At 45.7% G+C, this 23,107-nt stretch overlaps 1 protein-coding gene across 1 annotated transcript in view; it reads left to right on the top strand.

Annotated features, from left to right (window-relative positions):
• The first annotated feature begins 1,057 nt into the window (after positions 1 to 1,057).
• The window catches only part of YES1 (YES proto-oncogene 1, Src family tyrosine kinase), a 70,487-nt gene continuing 48,437 nt past the window's right edge, over positions 1,058 to 23,107 (top strand). Inside the window, exon 1 of the mRNA XM_040974024.1 lies at positions 1,058 to 1,285. The gene's annotated coding sequence lies outside the window, so the exon portion shown is untranslated. The remainder of the gene's footprint in view (positions 1,286 to 23,107) is intronic.

Below are 23,107 nucleotides of genomic sequence, written 5' to 3'. Positions count from 1 at the left end.
GATACAAGTGACTATAGCACAAGCGGCTCCAGGTTCAGCCCATCCTAACCTTGACTAATCCTCCTCCTGTCCCCGCCAGTTCTTTGGGGATCTAGGTCTTCCCCTCCACCCCACGCAGGGACTGACAAGGGTGCTGGGATCCAGACGGGAGCGGCTTGCGCCACTTTCGGGGTCGCAGCCTGAGTTTTCACATCTGCAAACCCCCCTGTCCCCGTTCTCTCCCTTGGGGCGTTGCCAGGATCCTATACGAATACGTCGTCCGAGATCAGCCAAAGCCACCATTGCTGGGACGGTCGCCAGCACAACTCGGCTGCAGCTTCCCTCCCGGCAAGGCTGGTTCGACCTACAGTCAACAGGAAGCTCCCCTGGCAGGGACAGGATCCCAGCCTCGGAAAGAGGCCAGACGCGAACGTTTTTGGACGGCGACCAGGCTGTTGGGGAGGGTGTGAGTAACGCCCCCTGCTCCGCGGCTGGCCTGAGATTTTACTATCAACACAAAGGGTGCGGAAGCAATGGTGCACACAAGCCACCCCCCAAACTAACTCCACGCTCCCCCAGAAACACGACAAAGCCCCCAAGCCCTGGGCGTTACGGACGGCGGGGCCGGGAAGCCGAGAAGGACGGAGGGCGGGATCTGTGCGTCCCATTGAGCCAGCCCGGAGCCCGACTCCCGCCAGCCGGCCCGGGGCTTCGGCGGGCGCGGGAGCGAGTGGACCGGGCCGCTGCCGGCCTGCTCTGCGGCTCCAGAGGCGCCTCCTCCGCCTCACGCCCCCTCAGCCTGCGCCGCCTCGGGAATCCGCCCCGGACCCCGCCGCCATGTTGGGTCGGGGAAAGTGACTCGGACTCGCGGCCGACCCGGATCCCGGCTGGGGGGCGGTCAGGAGTCGGCGGACGGCCCGGGGGGCGCCGGCGCCGGCAGGCTGAGGGGGTCGCCTCGAGGCGGGCCCGAGTCCCGGGGAGCTCGCGGCGGAGAGTGCAGGTAGCCGCAGCCCCCGCCGCGGAGTGGAGTGGGCGGAGCCGGGAGAGGAGGAGGAGGAGGAGGAGGCGGCGGCGAGGTGGAGGTGGGGAGCGGCGGCCGACGGCTTGGGGAGCCCGGGAATTCCCTCCTCCTGAAGTAACGAGTCCCGGGCGGCTTCTCTCGCCTTCGCCGGTGCCGGGCGCCCCAGGCTTTGGAGGTGGAGGAGGGAGAGGCTCACGGCGGGCCTCGCCTCCGCCCGCCAGCCCCCCTGCCCCAGCCCCGGGAGCTGCGGTAGCAGCGCCTCATGAGAGCGCGGCCGCTGGGCAGGTAAGGATCTAGCGGGGGAGCCGGGGCGGAAGCGATGGACCCGGGTCCGGGACGAACGCTAGGCCCCGGCGCCCGTCCGCTCCCGGAGGCGCCGCCGTTTCCCGCCCCCGCGGCTCCGAGTCGGGAAGTTGGGAAGAAAGTTCTCCCCTCCCCCGGCCCGGCTCGCCCGGCGGCCGTGGAGCTCCTTCCCGGCGCTACCTGCTCGCCCCCTGACTCGCTCTACGCCCCGTCGTGTCCTCCTCGGTCCCGCCCAGGTCCGACTGGAGGATCCTCCGAGCGTTTGGGGTACACTCCCCACCCCGGTCTTTAAAAGGTCGTTGGGCCACCCTGCGAAGTGGGGCTGTGGGGGGTGTGCTAAGCTTATTTTTAACTCCTTGGCCGGAGTAGGGGACGGGGAACGCGGCCGGGAAGCGTGTCTGGCGCCGGGTGGCAAGTGTGCAAGGCGGGGGCGAGGGGTGAGCTGCGGGCGTCGCTCAGTTTGATTGAAAACCGCAACATGTTAAAAGTTTTCCTTTTGTTTTGGATTGGGGGTTGGGAAATTTGCCATTCAGCGTCCACTTTTATCTTGCCATTCCGCCTCTCGCTGTGTTCCGATCCGTGTCCACACGTGTGAAAGCGAATTTTGTCATAGAGCGTGTGTGTGTGTGTGTGTGTGTGTGTGTGTGTGTGTGTGTGTGTTTGTTTTCCCTCCTGGTAATTGCTTGCGTCTTTTGCTGTATCGGGATTAGCACAGAGTTGGTTTAAGAAAGCTCTAGTATCCAGTCCAGGGGAGGGAGTGCTTTAGTTTTTGTTTTGGGGTGAGTTGGAACAGCGTAGTTCGGACTGTAGAATTACTTTCAGCATGCCTAATTGAAAGGGGCACGGAATACCACACGGTCTAGTAACTTGCGAGTTTCTGAAGCAGGTAAGTGAAAAGGCTGCGGTGGAACCACGGCTCCGTATCCTCACGTCCTTGCCATCTGTTGTGTGTGTGTGTTCACGCGGATGTGTGATGTGCCTGTGGAACATCTGTGCATGGTTCACTTGTAGGATCGTGGAGTCAGAGGGGGTTTTGTTAAATGTCAAGTGTCCTGCTCAGGGTCTAAAGTTACATTGCACGTTAAAAATGTTAGTGACGGTGGACATGTGACACTATGCATTTAAGGCAAAGTGCATGCGAAGTCCACTGCCTGAAACGACACACTGCTTGGCACAGAGGGGCCAGGAGGCATTTTAATAGACAGGTGAGGAAGGGTGAAGGAGTCTCTTGTGTCAGAAGACAGTGGGATCTTGTGTGCACCCCGTGGTTTTCACCTAGTTTACAATAAGTTACATTTCAACATACTTTTCCCTCCCTAGAAATGTGTGCGACTCTTGCCATAGTTGACATTTAAGAAAAGGGAGTTTAATTGTGTTTTAATTTTCAGACATTAGCTAAATCTCAGTGGAGAGTTTAAATGCTGTTTGACAATTCAGAGTCCTACATTAAAAAAAAAATTGCCACGAATCTAAGGGTTCATATTCGTGTTTCCAGGATAAAAGATAATGGGGCTCTTAAAATACGTACTCTGCTGTAACCACCGTAATGTTATAATAGCTTTAATTTTGCAGTTAGCTTTTGCTGACTTCATAAACCACAAAATTGACTCCTTTCTGTTCAGCCGAAAGTGAAATTATAGCCTTGACCTATCTTCCTGGGATAGGTGGAATTTGTCTTTTGGTCAAAGTGTAATATTAATATCTTGTCTGAGATTTTTTCTTTAGTTAAGGAAATCCTCAAGCTGAAAAAGATCTGTGCTTATACACACATTTTCATGGCATGTAATGGTAAAAGAGTAAATATGCCAAAACAGTAGCAGTGGCCCATCCATATAGATGAAATATGAGACATTTGCTGAAAGTTCAGATTTGTGTCATTTATTACTGCGGGTAATTATTTCCCGACTTATTTAGCTCTCCATCCACTGAGTCAAGTCAGTGCAGGCATCACTTGTTGTATTAGGAGTATTTTAAGAAAGTCTGGCAAGCTTTTGTGTCTAAGAATGCATACTTGGGTTCTAAAAAACAAACAAGTATATATTTTTGAAGTGTACAGGAAGTGATTGCTGTACAAGCCAAGGTACGGGAGTGGGGAGGAGGCTGTGATTGGTGGCAAAGTTCTTTTACCCTGGTGGTGGTTGCCAGGGTGTTGGCTTTAGTGTAATTCCTTCAGCCATATCCTTGCAGCGTGGGCTTTTTTCTTGTCTCATTCTACATGCAGCTTCTTTTTAAAGAAGCCTGTTTGTAATTTACTGTGTGAGGTATGTGGGTTAAGAACTCGTTGATTGAATGAATACTATCTTGTCATCAGATCTGATTTTCAGAAAATGATGGAATGTGTGGCAAAAATCACAACTTAATGATGGCTTCATGCCTGTGTGCTATTTTTTAATCTTCTAGACCAGTAGTTCTTTAGATTTATAATTTCCCCATTAGTTTTGCTATTCTTAGGGATGTATTGAAGTTACCCACATAAAATGGTTTAGGGTAACTGTATGAAGGTGTGAAGGACCTGCAGGAGGGATGTTTTGTTTCAAAAGAAAACAAATGAGAGTTTGTGTTGGGAGTTTCAGAAATGCAGAGGACACCCCGTACGCTGTACGCTTTCGTTTATATAACGGCTTCTTGGTTTTGGTGTGGATATTGTTGCTTTACATTATTGTAATGTAGAATTGAAAAAAAAAATCACAGCTGAAACTCTTACATCACAGGAACTTTCCTTCTGCTGTGAAGCTGCTGTTTGTGGCACTGGCTTTGTCGTGTGAATATTTACAGGAAGTTTTAGTTAAGGTCTTCCATTGTTCGGAATCTTGCAAGGCTTAGGTCACCTCCAGTTCACGTTTAAGCCGGTTTATAATATAAATGCAAGGTCGTCCAGTGAGGTGCAGCTCTTCTCTAAAGGAAAGAATCTGTCCCTGTTCAGATATCTCAGTGTCTCGGTAGTAGTGTATGGCTAGGGCAGGGTATGTATTATCTCTTCTTCCTCTCAGCTGCTCCAGTGCCACAATTAGACTGAGGATTGCTCAGCTGCAGCTGCTGGGTGATTATGAACCCTCCAGCTCCTGTCTAAACTCAGAGGCGGATTTAGCAAAAGGAGCTATAGTAACAGCAGAGCGTGGCAGAGAGGAGCCGCCGCTGCTGCCAGTGTGCCAAGGAATCGTTGGCTGTAGCAGCACTACTTTTGTCTTTGGAACTAGCTGGCTTGATGACAATAGATCCTGTCCTAGACTTAATTTACTGTTAACATCTTGAAGCTCCCTCTCCAGGGAAGACAGAGTCCTGAGGTTGCAGAGTACAGGAAAACATGCTGATGACCCACTGCTGGATGAATTACAGATCTCTGTCCTTCGGCCTAACCCTGTGCAGTAATGTGCCTCACTTTTCGTGTTGGAGGGGACAGTAGGCTCTGAGACTGCAGCTTTCGGAAGCATCTGCCCTGTGCTTGACGCTGCTCTCAGCTGTGGTTCTTGGAATTGCTTCAGAGAAGGTTGGGTGGAGGCGGATTGCTGCTCTGCAGGTTTGTTGGAGTCCTTCTCCCAGGAAGTGGAAGACCTCAGGAGGTCATTCCTAGAACTGGATGCACACTGTACTCTCCAAATAAGATCCCAGGATTCTTTCCCCATTGGCTCTCTGTTCCTTTCTGCTGATTGAGAGGATGGACACCGTGTTGCAGATGCAGTATGAGCTCTGTATGGCAAGCTCTGCACTGGGAGATGATGCCTTAGGCAGATTTTGCTGTTTCTGAAATGTTGCTCAGTTTATAAACAGATCAGTCAGATAGCAGCAACGCCTGGTTCTCTCATCACTACTGACTACTAAAACAATGTAGACACTGTGCCTTTGCTAGCTTGGTTTTGAAACTTGGTAGTTCACGGTTTGGCTAATTTGGGAAGGGAGGCCCGTAGTGTTGAGCTTGTACAATCAGTAGGAAGGAAAGGATACAGCAAGACCACACGTCACCATGAGGCAGTGCGCAGCTTTACTGTGGCATTCGGTGAATGAAGCATTGGTGGGGTTCCCGCGTGCTTTGTGCTCTTGCAGAACCCCTGTGTGAAAGCACCTTTATCTGCATTGTGCTCGTCTTTGCAGGACTCCTTGTCTTAGGCTGTGTGTTCAGCTGTGGTTGCAGTTCTTGAGAACAGTCCATAGCACAGTAAATGCTAAGTAAGTTGTGAATTATTTACAAGATGTGGTTCTGTATGTATCTATATGGTTTTATAACTGCAGACTTTTTACACACAAAAAGTGTTTTAGGTAAATCTCATAAAATTTTATGAAATTAGCTTGTTTTCTTTCTTTTTTTTAAATTTTAAAATCTTCTGTGCGATGATTCACTCCTCAAGTGACTGCAATGGCTGGAGCCGAACCGATCTGAAGCCAGGAGCCAGGAGCCTCTTCCAGGTGTCCCATGCAGGCGCAAGGACCCAAGGCTTTGAGTCATCCTCTACTGCTTTCCCAGGCCACAAGCAGGGAGCTGGATGGGAAATGGGGCCACCAGGATTTAGAACTGGCGCCCATATGGGATCCCAGCGCGTGCAAGGCAAGGACCTTAGCTGCTAGGCTACCGTGCTGGGTCCTGTTCTTTTCATAAGTTTAATAAATTCTTTAGACTTTTGCTCTTTAGCATAGTTCTACAAACTAATTTGAGTATTGTTGCAAATGTGAATTTAAAGGTCATTTTGAAATTTCCTGGAATTTTTTTTTTTTAGTTGAAGTTAGACCAGTCATTAGTAAGGTTTATCTTAAGTATTTTCTTAATGTTTTAGTAATTGTAGAAAGTTCTGATTTTGTCAGAAAAAATTGCCTGGGGCAAAAAAAAATCCAGGAATCTGATTTTTCTTGCTGTAATGTGTGTAAAGGAATGCGCAGTTCATAGGCCATGTCTGCTGGGTTATTGGAGGTTGGGGGCAGGGACAGGAAGTGGTGGGAGGCAAGGACGACTGTGAAACTTCAAGATTGTCCGATGGTCAGTCCCTGTTCCCTATGTGCGGACTCTAGGTTTTCAATGAACAGTCTTTTTAATGATACTTTAAGTTTCTGTAGCATTAAATGAAAATCTGAATGAAGTGGAAAAAGTGGCTTTTGGTAAATGCTTGTTTCTTGGTAACTTATTGTTTTCTAAATTTGTTCTGATATGATTAGAATAAGCAGAAAAGGATATTTTTAAAAATAGTAGCAATCAGACATTATAAAAGAAGCAGAGTGAGCATGGTGTGATACGGGAAGGCTGAGCAGTGGAAGGTGATCTGGAGAGAGCAGTTGTGTAGTTAGGCAGGGAAGGGCTCTGTCCCCTCGGTCACTCACTCCCAATACCTCCCTTTGCTCATCTGAAACCAAGGGAAATATTGCTACATGATTTCTTGTTGCTTTTTAGCCTTCTATAAATGTGTGTTTCTAGTAGGATTGAAGTTGTAAACATTTTAAGGAAATGATTGAGTTTAGAATATGAGCTAAAATTGAGTATCAGGTAAGTAAGGAATACAGTAAGAGCAGACAAACAGCTGTGGACATGCTCAGTGTTTCTGAACGCATTAGATGACCGTTCATCTGATGTGTGACAAACACTGTGTGTGTGTGTGTGTGTTGATTTTATGAAGTGATTGCAACGTAACTGGTGCTATTTAGGAATTCATACTCGGGTGGGATAGGTTAGGTACTGAGTTTACAAACTTTGTAAATTGTTGGATTTTTTTTTGGTGTGTTAGTCCGTTGCAGTACTTTTGGCTTGGTGGCATTGAGAGTGTGATGCCTGTGAACTTTATCGATTGCTCTGTACGAGGGAGATTTAACCTCAAGTCAATTGATTGAAAATCGAGACAGGGAAACTCGATGTTCTAGACGTTAGTTCTTTAGAGATGTTTGTGACTCAGCTGTATGTGCTCCACCAGCATACTTTTTTTTTTTAATGTTTCATGTTTATGTTAAAATATTAGGAAAGCAGTGACTTAATCATTCTATTGAAACAGATGTTATAATGTCAGTTATTAGATAGTCATGACTGTATGAATGAAAAGTTTACCATGTTTTATAAGGAAAACACTAGTTGATGAAATTCATTTCGCTTTATTGTTTGACAAAGGTACAGCCTACTCGTTCTGGTTGTTTGTGTTTGGTTCCTATAGTTGAGACTTGGGACCGAGGGAGCATGGGCATTTAAAATGGTTTTTAAGGTTTGCAAAATAGGTTTTCTAGGGGGCAGGGTAGGAGGAGAGACAAACGTGAGTAGATTGAGTTGCTGAGGCTAGGCCCGTCCTTCTGTCTTTGAGAATGAAAATCAGCAGTTGGCAGGTGAAAGCTTAGCAAGTTCAACAATGCTTCCGTTATAAACTGTATACTAATTGGCTTCCTCATTTTGTTTTTGTTAAATCTGTGCTGGTTGAACAAATCTAATATTTGGCATGCAGATGTTCTGATTCTGAAGTGATGAGACTCCCAGTCAGTGTCCTTGCCTGCTGCTGCCGTGTAGACAGTGTGTCACGAGGTCCTCGTTAGCTAGGAATCCGAGAGTGAGTGAAGGGGAGTGTTGTTAGTCCAGTTTTATTGATTCACTTCTTTCTCCTCTATTTCCCGCCATTTGGGAAGGAAGGAAGGAAGCAAGCAAGCTGGCTTTATGACCATTGTGGTGCAGTGCTACACTTTTCAACCACATTGTCACATTTAATTTGAATCTGTAGTATGTATCTCATGGGCCTGGTGCAGTAGCCTAGCAGCTAACGTCCTTGCCTTGTACATGCTGTTCTAATCCCAGTAATCTTGCTTTCCATCCGGCTCCCTGCTCGGGGCCTGGGAAGGCAGTGGAGGACCACCAAACCATTGGGACCCTGTTCCTGCGCTGGAGAACCAAAAGAGGCTACGGACTCCTGGCATCAGATTGGTGCAGCTCCGGCCATTGCAGCTGCTTGGGGAGTGAATCAGGGGATGCAAGATCTTCCTCTCTGTCTTTCCTCTTCTCTGTATATCTGACTTTTCAGTAAAAATAAAATAAATAAATAAATAAATAAAAACCCCAAATAGATGTGTCTTAAAAATACACAGACCTTACAGGCCGCATAGGTGAGGAAGCCAGCCCCGTGTGTGGGTGGCGCAGGGCCCTGCAGGAGTGCCATGGACGGCCTGGGCATGGCTGGCAGGCCGGCTCCAGCCTGTGCCCTGTGCTGAAGTCTCCTTAGGCATCGGACACAGGATTCCCTCGGACGTCTTAGCTTTTTCCTTTTCTGTTTAAGTGTACTTTTGAATCGAGAGAAGAGAATTTTCAACAACTTGAACACTAGTATGGAAGTAGCTTTTTAACAGATGAATGCCAGATATTAACTGATTTCAGATGTTGTTTTCATTAACTGAGATGGATCGTTACACTAAACTGTAGCAAACGCTGTGCTTTTGTAGGTTTGGATTTATAATGGAAAATGATACACTGAACCTAACACATTCTTTCTTTATTTTTATTTTTCAAGATGTGTTTATGTATTTGAAAGGCAAAGTCGCAGAGAAAGCAAGGGAGAGACAGAGAGGGAGATGTAGATCTTCTGTCCGTTGACTCCCTCCCAAAGTAGCTGCAGTGGCTGGGCTGGCCAGTCTGGAGCCGCGGAGCTTCTGGGTCTTCTGTGCTTGGACCGTCCCCCACTGCTCCCCCAGGCACAATCGCAGGAGCTGGGTCTGAAATGGAGTGGGGGTGCTTGCCAAGGGCTCCTGAGACGCCAGCACCGCAGGCAGCGGCTCCACCTGTTGCACCTCTTTTATCTCTTTAGAAAATATTTAGTACAGATTAACAGAGCCATGGGTGTTATCTTGTTTTCCAATTATGTTTTTTTTCTTAGCTTATCTAAACTTAGTTCTCTAAATAAAGTAAGACTGTAAAAGAGATGGGTTATTGCAGTAACCACACTGTAATAAATGCTGCCCTTTTACAGGTGTAGTTTTGTAAAGTATTATGCAGTGGATATGTATGTAGTCACTACCCCATGACACATTTATTATATGTATGTATATGGCCTTTGTACTAAAATTTGAGTTGTCTTAGTAAAAAAATTGTTGTACAATATTACCTTCCGTTTTACTAATTGTATCACTTATTTTTACATGTGTTAGGAGAAATGTATATATGCAAAGTGTCATGACCTAATGATTGACTGTCATAGTGTAGACATACGCCCAGAAAGAGAGCGGCTGTGTAATTTGCCCTGTTAGTAGGATGGTAATTTCCTGTTTGTACATGTTCAGTAACTGTTTGAGGCAGTGCTTGCTTTTGAAGGAAACAATAGGATTCTTCCATGTGTGCTGGTTCCTGTAATTCTTACTGTTGTTCCTGTAAATGTTGCTGTTGTGTGAATTCCTCATGTCTAGAAGAAGGTCCTCAGCCAGGCTCCACGTACAGATGTTCATGGGCTACTCCTCTGCCTCTGCATGGGCTTCTTACATTCACAGGGATTTCCTTCACCACCTCAGGAGTCTTTTCTTCTTGGGCTTCCTTTTATTTCTTCAGTTACCTAAGAACGTACCCTTTGTCCTCTCTGATAAACTGGAGCATTGTTTTCTTGTGGGAATAGCAGCTAGATTTTGTAGCATTATTATCCTACAAGGAATATCTACAGCAAAACTTCAAAAGTTCATTGACCATGTTTATTAAGTCTCTGCATAAAGAGTGACAGATAATTTTTAAAGTGCTATTGTGTCAACTGTTAAATGACTAGAGCAACTACCCGCAGAGTGCTAGTCCCGTGGAAGTAGGGACCTTTGTTACTTCAGCCACCTGGAACGATGACACATAGTAGACTGGCAGGAGATGTTTTTGAATGACGGCAGTACAACCATCAGTTGACATGACCTCTCCACCTTGGCTCACCAACAGGTAGCTTCTTGCTGAAGAGCCATGCAGTAACTGCACATTTGAGTCTGATGGTGACTTGTAAATGTTAAAGAACAATTAAAGAACAGTTTTAAGGATAATCACCCACTTACAATAATGGGGTTCTATAGTCTATATCTCATTTTATTAATTTATATCTGTCAACCATGCTTCTTTAAGAATGGCATGGGTCAGTTCCTCTTCAGTGTGAGTGAGTCATATGAATTGATCTGCTAGCCAAGAGAGCTGGGAAGAGGCTCTGACAGGGCAGCTTTACCTCCCAGTGACCACCTCATAGCTCAGAAGGTAAATGTGTTTCTGGTAGAGAGGTAACTGGCAGATGTTACAGGAGAGAAGGGAGAAGGGGAGACAGAGCTCTTCCATCTGTGGCTCACTTCCCGAACAGCTGTAATGGCTAGAGCTGGTCCTGTCTGATGTGGGGGCTATGAGCTTCTTCCTGCTCTCCCACGTATGTGCCAAGGGTTAGGGCAATCATCACTGCTTTCCCCGGCACAATGGCAGGAAGCTGGAGTGAAAGTGGAGCAGCCAGTACTAGGACCAGCACCCACATGGGATGCCAGTGCTGTAGGAGGAGGCTTAATATACTATGCCACAACACTGGCTCCAGGCCCTGTCTCTCTTCCTGAAGGATGGTCACCCGGTAATTAAACAAGTCGGACATTCGTGACATACACCATTTGGTTGTGCAAATATAGTTACATTATTTATTTGAAAGGTTGTAGAATGATTCTTAATTCTGGTTTCAGTATTTTTATGGAAGTCTGCTAATCATGATTGAGGACTTCAGAGAGCTCAACATGTTCTTGAAGCTTATGAAACAGAGCATCTGATAAATTTAATTTGGTATTTTAGGTGGTTAAAAAAAAGCTGTGAAGATGTTTGCCATTTTGAACTCAATGAAGACCACCACCACCACCAACAACAACAACAAAAAAAAACAGCTAGGGGTAATGCAAATTCTAGAAGGAGTCTTGAGAAATAAGAGACTGTGATATCTTGGGTTTATGTTAAAAGTAGAAGGGAGGGCTCGGCAGCATGGCCTGGCAGCTAAAGTCCTCGCCTTGAACGCTCCGGGATCCCATATGGGCACCGGTTCTAATCTTGGCAGCTCCACTTCCCATCCAGCTCCCTGCTTGTGGCCTGAGAAAGCAGTGGAGGACGGCCCAAAGCTTTGGGACCCTGTATCCGTGTGGAAGACCTGGAGGAAGTTCCTGGATGTTGGCTTCGGATCGGCGCAGCACCGGCCGTTGCAGTCACTTGGGGAGTGAATCATCGGACGGAAGGTCTTCTCTGTCTCTCCTCCTCTCTGTATATCTGACTTTGTAATAAAAATAAATAAATCTTTTAAAAAATTTAAAAAGTAGAAGGGAAGGCAGTTCTGAATTTTAAGGAAACATTTGAAACATTTGAGGCAACATTAGAAAACCTGTAGAAATATGGCCAAAGATTACGATGCCCTGTCTGTCTCTTAAAAAATGAAAAGTCTGGGCTGGTGCCGTGGTGTAGTGAGTAAAGCTGCTGCCTGTCGTGCTGGTGTCCCATATGGGTGCTGGTTCCAGCCCCAGGTGTCTCACTTCTGATCCAGCTCCCAGATGATATATCTGGGAAGGCAACAAGCGATGGCCCAAGTCTTTGTGCGTCTATATTTTGTGGGAAACTCAGAGGAAGTTCCTGGTTGGAGCCATTGGTGAACTAGCAGATGGAAGATCTCTCTGTAACTCAGCCTTTCAAATAAATATTTGAAAAAAGAATGGAAAGCATAAGAATGCCTTAAACTTTTTCTTTGGCCTAGGAAATACTCTGGTGGGGTATTCATAGTAGAACTGGGATTGTATTTGTGTTCACATAACACTGAAGAAAGATTAATTAGCTATAGCAAAGGATTCCATGGAATTGGTAGCAGGTGGAAAGTAACATAATCTTGCCATCTCCCTTTTCCTTCTACCACCTTGTCTACTACTATTGGCTTGTTGAATGTCAAATAGAAGCAGAATCATGAACCTGTTAGATTATTATGAGAGGACTAATAGGATTATTAGAAAGACTGGCAATTAGAAGGAAACACCAGTGACAGGCATTCTTTGAGGTAAATTCATAGCTAGAGTAAGAAGGGAGTCATACAATTTAGGAAAACTGGAAAAGATGGCAGAGAACACTTAGTTTTGTACAATTTATTTTTTCTTTTAAAGATTCGTTTATTTTTGTTGGAAAGTCAGATATACATAGAGGAGAGACAGGGAGATCTGCTGATTCTATCCCCAAGTGGCCACAACGGCCAGAGCTGAGCTGATCTGAAGCCAGGAGCCTGGAGCCTCTTCCAGGTCTCCTATGCGACTCATAGTCCCAAGGCTTTGGGCCGTCCTCTACTGCTTTTCTAGGCCACAAGCAGGGAGCTGGATGGGGAGTGGAGCAGCTGGGATTAGAACCAGCACCCATATGGGATCCCAGTGCATGCAGAGTGAGGACTTTTAACTACTAGGGTATCTCACCGGTCCCAGTATTGTATAACTTCTAGCATGCTAATTTGTATCTCTGAATGTCTAATTTATTTTCATTTATTTGAAAAGCAGAGTGATTCCAGTGCTTGAGCTGCTTTCTAGGGTGAGCATTAGCAGAAGCTGGGTTGGGAGCTTTGAAGACCGGATTGAGGCACCAACCCAAGCACTGAGTAGTAATGATAACCGCTGTGCCTGTCACGTGTCCCTTTATCTTCTGAATTGTGGGACAAGTGCTTTACAGAATATAGAAGACTATGAAAGCAGAGAAGAGCTAGAGGGTATCCTAATTTAAACAATTTCAGATTTTTAGGTTCAGAAGAATTCGAATTTCCACGATTCTGGCAGACATTTCTGGTGCTTTCAGTGCTCAACAAACTCAGAACTGGATCTGGGTCTCCTGTGTGGGTGGTGGGAACTCAGTTCCTAGAGTCATCACCTCCCTTAGTGTGCAGTGGCAGGAAGCCAGAGCCAGGGCAGAGCTGGAGAACAATCGTGGTTCTCTGATGCTGGACAGGCACAGTAACTGGTGTTTTAACTGCTGGGCTAAACATCCACTCCTGCTAAGGAATAGTTGAAAAAAGAAACGGAGGAAATTCATCCCGGTAGGAATCGCTACCTCATGGTTAAAATGGTTACAGTTGGGCCCGGCGCGGTGGCGCAAGTGGTTAAAGGTCCTCGCCTCGCACGCCCGGGATCCCATATGGGCGCCGGTTCTAATCCCGGCAGCCCCGCTTCCCTTCCAGCTCCCTGCCTGTGGCCCGGGAAAGCAGTCGAGGACGGCCCAAAGCTTTGGGACCCTGCACCCGCTCGGGAGACCCAAAAGAGGCTCCTGGCTTCGGATCGGCATAGTATCGGCCCGTTGCGCTCACTTGGGGAGTGAATCATCGGACGGAAGATCTTCCTCTCTGTCTCTCCTCTCTGTATATCTGCCTTTCCAATGAAAAAAATAATAAAAATAAATCTTTAAAAAAATAAAATGGTTACAGTTCCCACTTAGTACATAAGTGGAAGAACATGACAGCAGACAACTCTCCTCCCCCCAAAATAGAAAGATTAAATGAGCCTTAGAGAATGGATTTTAACAATTGGAAGTTACCTTTGATAGCTAACAAGGTAGTACAACAGTTTATTAAACAGATATCTGATATCATTTATAAACTGTTGAGATGTTACAAAGAAGTTAAGTTTTAACGGTTGTCTGGCATTGCCTTTGCATGGCTGGACCACCTGTCTGGGCTCTGAGTCAGTGCTGTAGACAGCTGGTCCTACCTGTGCTGCTTCCCTGCTGTGGGGATGGGCAGGCCTGATAAGCCTTGCTTCCTCCGAACAGTAAGGCTCAGTGATTCCCTTTTTAACTTTTCTTTTTTGTGATGTTTGGTTTCTGTTTATCTCTTCCTCCCTCCCCCCCCCCCGGCCCCCCAAAAAAATCACACTCATACTCTTTCTTGTTTTTGAAAACTGGTCTTTTCTCCCCACACTAATCAGTGGTTCACATGGACGTGCATCCTTCTTAACTATGTTAATATCATCACAAATAAATTTATTGTGTTGTGAAAAAAGAATTTTCTATTTGAAAGAATTCAAGAGAGAGAGAGAGAAGAAATCTGCTGGCTGCTAGTTAATTCTGCGCCAGTCATGCTGTTAAACATTTCAATAGATTTTAGCAGCATTGTCATGAAACTTCTGTGAGTTAGGTGTTATTAATATCTTTATGTTTACAGATATACAAGGGTGCCTCAGAAAGTTCATGAGAAAATAGAATTAAAAGATAGGAATTTAGGGGTGGGTATTTACCGTGGTGTTTGGATACGTAGGTCTGATACCAAAATGGCTCCTGATTCCGGTTTATTCCAAATACAGAGAATATATTCTGGGAAGTGGCAGTGATGGTTCAGGTGATTGTGCTATTTTGACCACATGGGAGACCTAGTTGTGATTTTTTTTTTTTTTTTAACAAAGCGTGTGTGTATTTTGGTGCCAAAGTTTCTGAAAGCTGTGCATTTTTCATAACATCCATTTTAAATGAATGTGGGGCTGGCAGCACCAACATCCTCCCTGGTGCCAATTCTGGTCCTGGCTGCTGGTCCAGCTCCCTGCCTGTGGACCAGCAGAGAACCAGAAGAAGCTCCTGACTCTGACTTTGGATCCACTCAGTTCTGCCATTGTTCACTGCCATTTGGGCAGTGAACCAGCAAATGGAAGATCTGTCTTTTCCTTCTCTCTGGAAACCTGCCTTTCAAATAAAAAGAAATCTTTAAAAAATATTAAACGTTTTGAAGACTTCCTGTATAGGCATCAAGAGGTTGAATTTACTTAAGCTGTAAGTGGGAACTATAATTTTTTAAGAAGATTTATTTATTTTTATTGCAAAGTCAGATATACAGAGAGGAAGAGAGAAAGAGGAAAATCTTTTGTCTGATGATTCACTCCCTATGTGGCCTTAGGGGAGCTGCACCTGTCCGAAGCCAGGAGCCAGGAGCTTCTTCCCGGATCTTCCACAAGGGTGCAGGGTGTTAAGGCTTCAGGCCAGTGGAGCAGGTGGGGCATGCACTTCTACCCTTGTGGGATCCTGACGCTTGTGAGGGGAGGATTAACCAATTGAGACCTCGTGAAGGGTCAGAAGTATGACCTTTTTAACCTTTAGGATATGTTTCCTAATGAGGTGAGTTTCCTCTTTTTCTCACCCCAACAATGTCTTAGCAGAAGGGAACTTAGCCCAGTTAATGTGCTGTGTCCTCCACCTGCTCCCAACTCCAGGCTCATGCTGTTACGGAATGGCAGACAGTGGTGATGGCCTGAGTGACTCAGTTCCTGCCACCCGGTTGGGAGACCCGCGTTGAGCTCTGAGCTTCTGGGGAATGAATTCGTGGAAAGGAACACTATTGCTCTCTCTTGCTGTTTCTGTCTCAAATAATGTAAATTTTCTTGATTGTTCTTACATTTTAAATTTTCCCTTGTGATTTTGATTTATAAAATGATAATTATTAAGAAGGATGGAATGTCATGGATCTAAAAATGTTTCCAAAGCTGGCATGGTGGTGTGGCAGGCCTGCAGGGCTGACATCCCACATGGGTGCTAATTCATGTCGACTCTGATCTGGCTCTCTGCTTGTGGCCTGGGAAAGCAACAGAATGGCTGAATTTTTTGGGCCCCTGCACCCACATGGGGAGACCTAGAGGAAATTCCTGATTCTTGGCTTCAGATCTGCCCAATTCTGGCTGTTGTGGTCATTTGGGGAGTGAACCAGTGGGTCGACTCTCTGACGCTGGCATCCCATGTTGGAGTGTTGGTTTGAGTCCCAGCTGCTCTGCTTCCGGTGCAGCTGCCCGCTGATGTGCCTGGAAAGGCAGTGGAGGCTGGCCTGAGTGCTTGGGCTAAGCGCTCCCTTGGGTTTAGCACCACCCCCTGCTGTTGTGGCTATTGGGGAGTGAACCAGAAAATGTGAGATCTGCTTCTTTCCTTCTGTCACTCTTTCAGATAAATCTTTAATAAAATTCAAATTAGTTTCTGTTTATTCAGATTTCCCTTATATCTCACAGTTTTATTTTGTCTTAATGTTTGCTTTTAAAGATTATTATTGTTTGTTTATTTGAAAGAGTTTTGGAGACAGATAAAGGGATGCAGGTGGGGAGATATTGGTATCCTGTATTTAGCTCCGTCTACTAGATGGCTGCAACAGGGCGAGCTAGGCCAAAGGCAGGAACCAGGAGGTTCCTCTGAGTCTGTGAATGAACCATGGGGAGGGACCAAGCTCTTGTGCCATTTTTTCACTGCTTTTCCACATGGTAAGCAGGGAACTAGATTGGAAGTAGAGGAACCGGGACACCAACCATCACCCATATGGGATAGCAGCATTGTAGGTAGTATGCCAGTCCCTAGACTGAGCATTTTTTTTAAATGTATTCATACGTAATTTTTGAAAACTCATTTGGAAATTTTAATGTGAACAGAAGAGTTTCAGAAATAGTGCAAAGAACTGTGGGATCTCTGTAGTAGTTCATTTTCTGTTGCTAGTAGTGCAACATCACAGCCTCAGCAAGTTAGAAAGAAACAAAGTATTTGTTTTGTTGGCCCACAGTTCTGATCCAAGGTTGAGGGTTCACATCTGGTGATGGCCTTCTTGCTGGCAGAATCCCAGAGCATCATAAGGTATCACGTTAGAAAAAAGTTATGTGGACCTGGCATGGTTGCCTAGCAGCTAAAATCCTCACCTTGCATACGCCAGGATCCCATGTGGGCGCCAGTTCATGTCCTGGAGGCCCCACTTCCATCCAGCTTGCTGCTTGTGGCCTGGGAAAGCAGTCGAGGATGGCCCAAAACCCTGGGACCCTGCACCCCCGTGGGAGACCTGGAAGAGGTTCCTGGATCCTGGCTTCGGATCAGCTCAGCTCTAACCGTTTTGGCTGCTTGGGAAGTCAATCAATAGATGGAAGATCTTTCACTCTGACTCTCCTTCTCTTTGTGTATCTGACTATCTAATAAAAAAAAAATCTTAAAAAAAACCAAAAAATGTCACATGTATGTCATTGTGTATGTGTGTGTGTGTGTGTGTGTTTTAAGACTTGTAAGAGTTACAGAGAGAGAGAGAGAGAGAGTCTTCAGTCCACTGGTTCACTCCCCAAATGGCTGTAATGTCCTCTTGAGCTGGGTCAAACCAAAATTGTGAGGCAGGGTCATCTTCTATGCCTCCCATGTGGGTTTGGGGCCCAAGGCCTCGGACCATCCTCCACTCCATCACTACCTTCCCAGGACATTAGCAGGGAGCTAAATCTGAAGTGGAGTATCCAGGACACGAACTGTCACCCGTGTGGGATTCCAGTTCCGCACTCCAATCCCTCCATTCTGTTTAATAAAGCAGCCAGTATTCATTCGTGGGGATTCTATCTTGATGACTTTATCTGATTGTAGTCATCTCCCAAAGATTGCCTGTAAACACCACAGACAATTTAAATGTCTGCCCTTTTAGTATCAAAATGGGATTAAATGCCAATGTGAATTTTGGAGGGAACAAATCATATTCAAATCAAAGCAGTACTTTTTTAAAAAAAGATTTATTTATTTTCATTGCAAGTGCAGATCTGCAGAGAGCAGGAGTGACAAAGATCTTCCATCTGCTGGTTCACCCCCCAAATCTGTAGTGGCTGGAGCAGAGCCAATCCAGAGCCCGGAGCCAGGAGCTTCTCCAGATCTCCCACACAAGTTCAGGGTCCCAAGGTTTTGTTTCATCATTTTCTGCTTTCCCAGGCCATAGCAGGGAGCTGGAAGGGAAGCGGAGCAGCTGGGACATGAACCAGCAACTGTATGGGATCCTATACTTGGAGTTGGATGATTAGCCAGTTGAGCCAATGAGCTGGCCCCCAAAAACATACTGCCTACCCATATTTGCCAGTTAGCATCTTGTCACATTTACTTTGAATCATTCTGTAGGTTCTGGTATATGTACATATGCACTTTCTCCCCTAAGTTCCCAATTCATTTGGGTGCTAGTTGCAAATATAGTCTATCAGTATTAATCAGTGTTAAATACTTTAGAGTTTTATTTCCTAAAAACAAGAACATTTTCTTACATGGTTCCAATACAGTAACAAACTCAGGAAATATAATGTCTATATTACAGTTACCTAATTCCAGATATGGGTTGAATTGTCTTCCCCCAAAAGGTCCTAACTCCCAGTTGTGAAGGTGGCCTTAAGTGGAAATAGGATCTTTGTGAGTGTAATCAGATTACATTGAAATCATCCTGAACTAGTGTGGATGGTAGTCCAGAATGATTGTGTGTCTTTTGAAGAAGCGGAAAATGTCAACACAAAGACATCCAGGGAGAATGCCACTTAACGATGAAGACTGAAGACGTAGATTGGAGTGATGTGGCCATAAGCCAGGGAACACCAAGTGTTGCCCACCGTTGCCAGAAACTTGAAGATAAGGAAGGAGGTTTGTGTGTGTGTGTTATTTTTTTTTTTTTAAGATTGGCTTATTTAGCTGGAAGGCACAGTTAATAGGGAGAAACAGAGTTTCCACCTGCTGGTTCACTATACAAATAACTGCAACAGAGGGAACTGGGCCAGTCTGAAGCCAGGAGCCAGGAGCCAGGAACGACTTCTGAATCTCCCTCATGGATGCAGGGGCCCAAGTGCTTGTGCCATCCTTCTCTGCTTTCCTAGGCACATTAGCAGGGGGCTGAATCTGAAGTGGGAGAGCTGGGACTCAAATCCACACCCATCTGTATGCTGGTGTTAGAGGCAGCAGCTTAATCTGCATCTTACAGTGTTTTCTTTTTCAAAGACCAGGTTATAATTTATACATAGTGTTAATACACTTTTTGATGCTCAACTTTATCGTATATTTGGCTGGCCTGTTTAAGTTAGCCATTGAGTATTTTTTATAGACCTCTCTAATTTTTTGAGCACTATACTCCTATTTTTCTGTTTCTCAAGGTCCTAAGCTCATAGCTCATCCTTTTAAAAAAGATTTACTGTAGCGTTAGAGAGGAGAGGTAGAAAGAATCTTCCATCCTCTGGCTCGCTCCTCAAGAGGTTGCAGTGGTCCAAACAGACTCATGCCTCCACCAGGAAAACAGTAATTGCGCCCAGCCTGGCTCTCCCCCTAACCCAGTTCACATGTAGATCAGCAGGTGTTGCAGCCTAGCTTTGCCAGGGCCTGGTTTGCACCCAGTTCCAGCTCTCACACTCACCAGCAGGAGCAGTGGCCCCGCAGGGTAGTCCGCACCACTCCCCTATTGGGCTCGCATATCTCCCCCCATCCCGCATGAGCTGTGGGTGCTGCAACCCAGTCTGGCATGATCTGTCTCACCTTGGCATTTGCTGGTGGGTGTTGCTGCCCAACCCGGCGCACTCAGCCCCCCCCAGTCCTGACCCTAATGTGAACTGGCTGGTGCTGTAACTCAGCCCGGCCTGTACTGCACCCTATCCTGGTTCTCAGATCTGCCAGTGTGTGTTAAGGACTGGCCCAGTGTGGTCCACTGCCCGGGGCCCCCCCCCACCAGGACAAGCCACATGGCCCCAAGCATGTGGCAGGCTATGGGCCTGAGCTCCACTCCCAGGGTTAGCCGGCCCCTCCAGCTCTGAACACCTGGCTGGCCAACGGGCATGAGCCTTCAGTCCCGAGCCCTGCTGCCCAGTACCCCACTTCTGGGACCACTAGTATAAATTTTAAAGCACATATTTAAGGGGAACAAAATACAGGAATCAAGAGAGAGTATTAGTGAACAACATTTACAATTCTGTTTTTGTTTTGTGTTAGGTTTCTAAATTGTTAGACATATCTGAACCTTTTTTTTTTTTAAAGATTTATTTTATTTTTATTGGAAAGGCAGAGATACAGAGAGGAGAGACAGAGAGAAAGATCTTCCGTCCGATGATTCACTCCCCAAGTGACTGCAACGGTCGATGCTATGCCGATCCGAAGCCAGGAGCCTCTTCTGGGTCTCCCGCGCTTGTGCAGGGTCCCAAAGCTTTGGGCCGTCCTCAACTGCTTTCCCAGGCCACAAGCAGGGAGCTGGATGGGAAGAGGGACCGCCAGGATTAGAACCGGTGCCCATATGGGATCCCGGGCGTGCAAGGTGAGGACCTTAACCACTGCGCCACCGCGCCGGGCCCAATATCTGAACCTTTATAAAAATTACCCCTTTTGCTTATTATGCTACCTCTAGTCAGATTCTGTCCTTACAGCCAGAAATAAGATAAGGCAGACACTTGCTTTTATTGAGGTATGTCTTGAGTATATTACATGCAACAATGTTTAATTCTCATAATCTTGAAAAATTAGTATTATTCCTTTGGAAAAAACATGAGGGAACTCAGTCTTGGAAGAGGTTAGGTAATTTGGTTACAGATCACAGTAGCTAGTAAGTGGTCAAACTAAAAATTGAAGCATAGATCTAACTATGGGCAACACACTAAACTATGTGAAGAAAAAAAATTCCTCTCCCAAAGCAGAGGAAACTAAGGACGGTCAGGCATTCAGGGTAGTGATTGTGTGTGAGGGAGGGGCGTATGAGGTCCGAGGGCAGTAGCCACGGGCTAGGCATGAGGGAAGAAATGGTTGTGAGAACAGTATGGTGCATTTGATGATCCGTGTAGAAGAAAATCAGTGCCAGGAACATGAACTGCAAGGAGAACGGAAAGAGCCAGTAGCAGTGAATAAAGAAAATTATGCAAAGCTTTTACTTATCCTTTTGGGCAATTTGGATTTTATACTGGGAGAGGGGAAGAGGGGGCCGTCAAACACTTGTAATCAATCACATTTCCTTTTAGAACACAAAACATTGTTCACACCACAGCCAGGAAAGATGGACACTAGAGGCATGGAAGTCCGCTGCAATGCTGACTTTTCCGAAAGTAATCCAGTCAGTATGAGATTAGCTCAGGGTGACGGAGAGTGGCAGAATTTTAGAACTTATAGAGTAGCATGGTCAAGCCTTGACTGATAGGGTATGTTGGGCACGGGGAAGGGTAAGGGTTAAACCTGACTCTGAAGTTTGTAAGGCAGCAGGAAGGTGAGTGTACTATTCTTCCTATTTGCTGAGACATGGCTGGCAGTGAAGGAAGAGTGGATTGGGATGGGAAAGAGGACGGGTCCAGTTTGGACATGGGAAATAGATTTCCTGGAAGGTAGTCCACTAGATGCCTGGCAGACAGATGGACTAGATGAAAGAGCTATCAGTAGTGAGTGTTTATTTTGACAACACATGAACTGATTTTTTATCGTTCTGGGAAAGAATGTCTGTGGACATCTAATAAGGTTTGATCTTTCGGAGGAGAATTAGAGACATTCTCCATTAATTTGGAAAGTAAGATCAAGTTCTTCTTTCCCCAACAAATTGCTAGAAAACCATGGCTTATCTTTGCCATTGTAACTGCTTTATAATTACCATAATTCTGTAGATTTTCAGTGGAAAATAAGATTCATTTAAGAAGTAAAATTTGTACTTTGCCTATCTTTTTTTTTTTTAAGATTTATTTATTTTTTACTGGAAAGGCGGATATACAGAGAGGAGAGATAGAGAGGAGGATCTTCCGTCGATGATTCACTCCCCAAGTGGCCGCAATGGCTGGAACTGAGCCAATCTGAGGCCAGGAGTCAGCAGCTTCTTCCCGGTCTCCCACACAGGTACAGAGTCCCAAGGCTTTGGGCCGTCCTTGACTGCTTTCCCAGGCTACAAGCAGGGAGCTGGATGGGAAGTGGGGCCACCGGGATTGGAACCGGCATCCGTATGAGATCCTGGTGTGTTCAAGGCTAGGACCTTAAGTGGTATACTATTGTACTGGGCCCCTTTGCCTATCTTTTAACCTAGGATATGCATGAGAATTGTGTTGGCATGGATTTTGATAAAGCAAAGGCTAAGAAAACTGTGCAATGTTTTAATAAACCATTCTCTATCTTAAAGATTTATTTTTATTTGAAAGACAGATTTAGAGAGAGAGAGATTCTTTTTTTTTTTTTTTTTAAGATTTATTTGTTTTTACTGGAAAGGCTAATACACTCTCTTGGTTCCTGTATTTTGTCCCCCTTAAATACGTGCTTTAAAATTTATACTAATGGTCCCAGGAACGGGGTCCTGAGTGGCAGGGCTCGGGTCTGAAGGCTCATGCCCGTTGGCCAGCCAGGTGTTCAGAGCTGGAGGGGCTGGCTAACCCTGGGAGTGGGGCTCAGACCCATACAGAGAGGAGAGACAGGGAGGAAGATCTCCTGTCCGCTGGTTCACTCCCTAAGCAGCCACAGTGGCTGGAGCTGAGCCAATCCAAAGTCAGGACCCAGGAGCTTCTTACATGTCTCCCATGTGGGTGCAGGGTCCCAGGGCTTTGGGCTGTCCTCGACTGCTTCTCCAGGCCACAGGCGGGGAACTGGATGGGAAGTGGAGCTGCTGGGATTAGAACCGGCGCCCATATGGGATCCTGGTGTGTTCATGGCGAAGACTTTAGCTGCTAGACCACAGTGCCTGGCCTAATAACCCCATTTTAATGATTGCTTAGTGTGGCTGAAAGTAAACAGTGTTTATGTTAGATCATCATAATTTACATTTGTTCTATATTGAATTTAATTGCCTTTTTAAAATCTTGGGGCTCTACATTAATTTATAAGGTTATTTTTATTCCATGTCAAAAAAATTAATGATACTTTACGTTTTCTTTACATCAGACCCTTGTTGTGGCTGATCTCTGCTAGACTTCATTAAAACCATCCGTGAGACTCCAGGCATTTAGAATGAGTTGGCTTACATTTTTATTTATGGTCAAGTGTTTATGTATCTGAAGTTCAAGAAGAAAGAAAATGAAATTATAGTGGAAAATTGCTACCATTGGTGAACCGTGTAAGCTCACTTTTCCATTGCTCACATTTTCTGTTCTGCTTTGACTCTTGAAAAATTAAGTTTGTTGTTTGCTTTTACAACACACGGTGCACGCCCTGTGGTAGTG

Source organism: Ochotona curzoniae, unplaced genomic scaffold (assembly GCF_017591425.1).
Source record: "Ochotona curzoniae isolate NIBS_2020 unplaced genomic scaffold, NIBS_Ocur_1.0 contig_2364, whole genome shotgun sequence".
Classification (NCBI taxonomy): Eukaryota; Metazoa; Chordata; class Mammalia; order Lagomorpha; family Ochotonidae; genus Ochotona; species Ochotona curzoniae.
Note: the sequence above shows the minus strand (reverse complement) of the source record. Positions and strands in the feature narration are given on the sequence as shown.